Source organism: Brassica oleracea, chromosome C4 (genome assembly GCF_000695525.1).
Source record: "Brassica oleracea var. oleracea cultivar TO1000 chromosome C4, BOL, whole genome shotgun sequence".
Classification (NCBI taxonomy): Eukaryota; Viridiplantae; Streptophyta; class Magnoliopsida; order Brassicales; family Brassicaceae; genus Brassica; species Brassica oleracea.
The window spans coordinates 30,129,458-30,133,961 of record NC_027751.1 but is presented as its reverse complement, the minus strand read 5'-3'; the positions used below and the strand labels follow the sequence as shown (position 1 = coordinate 30,133,961).

The 4,504-nt window shown below is 32.4% G+C and overlaps 1 long non-coding RNA gene across 1 annotated transcript; it reads left to right on the top strand.

The window, feature by feature from the left end:
* Positions 1–212: 212 nt before the first annotated feature.
* On the top strand, positions 213–1,444 carry LOC106342384. Its single transcript, XR_001269832.1, has 3 exons — positions 213–310; positions 641–678; positions 1,160–1,444. It is a non-coding gene; the product is annotated as an uncharacterized LOC106342384 (long non-coding RNA).
* Positions 1,445–4,504: the final 3,060 nt, after the last annotated feature.

Genomic DNA, 4,504 nt, shown 5'->3' with positions numbered 1-4,504 from the left:
TTAGGGAATCTGGTTTTTGCTTCCTTTTACTCTTTCCTCCTCAAAAACCAAATTCCTTATTCTATTGGATTCTTCCTAAGAAAAACTACGTACAAAAACAAAAAAAAAATGATTTTTTTCTCTTTTTTTTTGTTAGCTAATTTTAGCTAAATAATGTACTATATAAGACAGAGCTATTTCACTACAAACACACAAAGCAAAACAAAGCAAACGTAAACTTTAAATAATGCATCCAAGTGTCGAGTTTTAGGAAGCTTGTTGATCATACACATTTCGTTTCAAATCTTCTTCTCTACATCCAATCGAGAAGGTATTTTGCTCCCTGAAAATCAATTTTTGTAGGTATCTATTCTCCCTGGAAATAAATTTTTATAGTTATCTATTAATAAATAAATATATATATATAATATAGTTATGGTTATTTTTATTTTAAAAATTATGGATGTACACATTTTACTTTTTTGTTTTAAAGGTGCAGTTTAAAATTTTATTCTAAAATATAATTACAGCATAAATACATGCATTGTTATATAATTATTATAATAACATGTACGTAGGAATTTACCTCTATAGCTATTAGTAGTTTATTTATAATATTAAGTTACATAAATTTAACTATTAATGGTGTATTTTTTTATAGGTATGGCACACCAAGGACAATCATCAAATGGCAGAGAGGTATTTATTTACTAAATAAATTATTTTAATTAACTGATTATATAGTTTAATTGACTAACTTATGTATGATATTACTATTAAAGGGAAATATACTATGGAACGATAGCAAGGTTCATATATTTCTTGAAATATATGAAAATGAAATGGAAAAAATAAATTGGCGTACCGGTCCTTTGAAAAAAGAGAGTAAAACGAAAATTAGAAACGAATTTTAAGAAGCAACATGTCAAAATCCAGAATGGCTTCCACTGGATTTGCTTAGACCTAGTCCAAATGAGCTCACGTAACCTCATCCTAGGTTACAACCCAATAGAAATTATTGGCCTTACTTTAAAGGATTTATTGGTGCAATTGATGGAACACATGTTCCTGTCACTATTGCGGGAAAAGATTCAGAAAAATATTGGAACAGGAAGTGACACCAGTATAAATGTTTTAGCTATATGCAATATGGACATGTTGTTTACATATGCATATATAGGTATTCCGAGATCAGCTCATGATGCAAAAGTTTTAGCACTAGCTATGGAGGGACCTCATCAATTTCCAACTGCACCTTTTGGAAAGCATTATTTAGGAGATTCTGGTTATCCTCTTCGACCTGGATTTCTTACTCCGTGTAGAGGGGAAAGATATCATCCTAGCCAATATGATGGAGTTAGTCCGCCCAGTAGTTATAAAGAAATGTTTAACAAACGACATTCTTCGCTGCGATCTGTTATTGAAAGGACTTTTGGTGTGTGGAAAGGAAAATGGCGGGTTTTAAGAGAGAATCCAAGATACAACATACATGTTCAAAGAAGAGTTGATGCAGCTACAATGGCTCTACATAATTTTACCAGGCTATCAAATTTAGGAGGTGTTGATTTTGATTCGGACTATCCAACTGATAATGTACCAACTGAAGACTCTGATTCAGATGAAAACGAAGAACATAATAACACACATGTGCAATATATGGACAGCATTCGAGATCAAATTTCTGCATCTTTATGGGATTCAATATAATTTTTGTTTTATATTTGATTTTTTTTTTGTTTTAAAATATATTTTTAATTATGTATGCTTTGATGATAGTATTTTTTTTATTATTTTTCAATAATAGATATTTTACTATCATAGTATTTAAAATTTATTATTTTTAAAAGCAAAAACCGGAAACTAAAAACCAAAATCAAAATCAAAAACAAAAACAACCAATCAAGTTTTTCAAAAAACCAAAATCTTCTACAAAATCAAAAACCAAAAACAAAAAACCAAAAACCAAAAACCAAAAACCAAAAACCAAAATCTAGAATCTAACAAAACAATAATCACCTATGAATGCATCATCAAGCTTCTTTCAAAGGGAAAGGCTTCCAGGCCTCGTACACAAAATTTTCATTTTTACAGTTATAATATATATTTTCATAAACTTTGCGACATAATGAAAACTTTCCTTGAAAATTACTAGATATTTTTCCTCGGGAATCCGTTAAAATTTTACACCCGGAGACTGTTTCGTCGGTAAATCGTAGATATTTACCGACAATTACAGTTTCGTCAAGAATTGAGACAAAATTTTTACGAAAGCTCAACTTCGAGTTTCTTCAGTATTTTTCGGTAATTCTTTAATTAATTTCTGAAGAATTGACGGGATGTGGTAGCTCGTTTGGTAAAGACCTTGGGGGCCAACTGTCATGCTCCCGGGTTCGACGCCAGGCGGAGGGGAACTGCCCATCCTGTCATCAAATGCGGTACTGGGTGTTGGGCCTTGTCCCCAGCCCAGGTTTAAGCCCTCCCGGGTGAAGTGGACCGCTGCATAACCGGGCCCAGGGAATGATCCACGTAAGTGGAGAACCCTGGATTATCAAAAAAAAAAAAAAGAATTGCATTTTGTCGGAATTTTTGTCCATGTTTTTTTTTGTAGTGTTAGTGTTTCTTTGACGGTAAGCATTGGGAACAAGATATCGTCTTGCATGATGTATGCTGATATCACTTTGAGGAGTTGAGTTTTCAAAACCTTCTCTCCGTCTAGAGTTATCGTGCCTCTCAAGGTATTCATTCTTCCCACAAGCATGGACTTTCCGACTTCCCTTGCACCGAAAACAACTAGGATATCGCCGTAGAAAACCTCACTGGAAACATCGTGAGTAGAGTTTTCATCAAAGTAGCCTTTCCTCCAGACATCGTAATTAAGACTGTTGAAGGCTAAGAGAAACGGCACCGCCTTTGAGATCTTTCAAGAGTTTGCCAAGTGTTGGTGACTCCGTCGGGAGAGATTTCTTGGGATTCTGCTGCAACACGTGGCATCTTCACGACGAAGCTGATGGTAGGGTTGGGTAAAAGCCAAGACTTGATTTTTGGTATACTTGGTACTCGGCTTCGCTTGTATGAATAGTAAAATTTTGGACTTGTACTTAGTTTGTTAAAAGGAATATAACTAAAAATTTCAAGTCAAATGTAAATATGACCCATTTTTGGAACTTTCATTTTTTTTGTTCATCCCAAAGACTTAAATTATTCACGAAAATGCCATTATTTTTTTTTTCTTTTCGAAATGATTGTTTTATTCGGTCATCATCATATTCATCAAGTATTTACAGTATTACCATTGTCATCAATACACCAACCACCATGAGCAACCAATTTCATGCTCAAAATCCAATTAAAATCGACATCTTCATCTTCATATCCTCATTTCTTACACACACAAACAATTTGTCTTTCACTTTCTCTCTCATTTCATTCCAAAATCTCAACTTTTTATTTTCAAAATTTATAAGCTTACTGGAGTTATTTAAGTTTATGTTTCTTGGTCAAGAAAGAGTGGGTAACTTTCATTAAGAAGTTATGTGTGCTTGGAGAAGCTAAACAAGAATCTTACCAGATCTAAAATTGATATTTTGAATTTTTTTTCAGATCTATTTCACCAAGAAAAGTCTTCTTCATCAAGAAAACTTCTAAAGAAGTATTCTGGTCAATGCTAAGTTAGTTTTGCAATTGACTATTCTGTAGGAGATTTCTAGAAGTCTTCTTTAATGTTACATGTAGTTTTCTCACTATCGCAAGAAATTTGTGTAGGCTTTTTGAAATTGACAGTAAAGAAGTGAAAATTTAATATTAATTATAAGACTAAAGTCTTTTGGCGGAAGAATTCTTTAGAAGTCTTATTTGGTTTTATTTTGGGATTCTGGTTAAGCATGTGGTCATGCAGAAGACTTATCTTCTCTTTGGTCAATTGCAAAACTAACCTAATCAAACTTCTTGCCACACTTGGACGACTTCATGTGACGGTAAGAAGACTTCTCCAGAAGTCTTCTTTTGAAAAGTCAAATATCTGCAAAACTTCGGTTAATTGCAAAACTCACCTTCGTATCGGTCTTCTCTAGTATTATCGAAAATTTTCCAAAAACAAAAGTAAACCAATATTTACAGAGGAAGACTCCTCTAGAGAAGATGTGTAGAGAAGTTTTCTTTTGTAAATTTGCAATTACAAAAACGACCTAAATAGAAAACTTCTATATAAGTCTTTTACGTAAATATTTAACTTTCATTTTCTCCAAATTTAAAATGCGTTTGTAAGATTTTCTTGTAATTCATGTGTATTAATCAATATTAGAGCTCCTGAACAATATTCATAACATAATTGGTGATAATTATGAGTTGCAAACATTCATGTTTATTTATGTTTCTGACTAATGAGAGAAGACTTTTTTAAAAGTATGCTGAGAGGAAACTTTTGGAGAAGTTTTTTTCGTTAGGTTTTGTAAACTTGTATTTTTGAGAGTGTTAAGTAACTTCAAGATATGTTTTTAACTTTCAAAAGTGTTAAATAACTTCAATA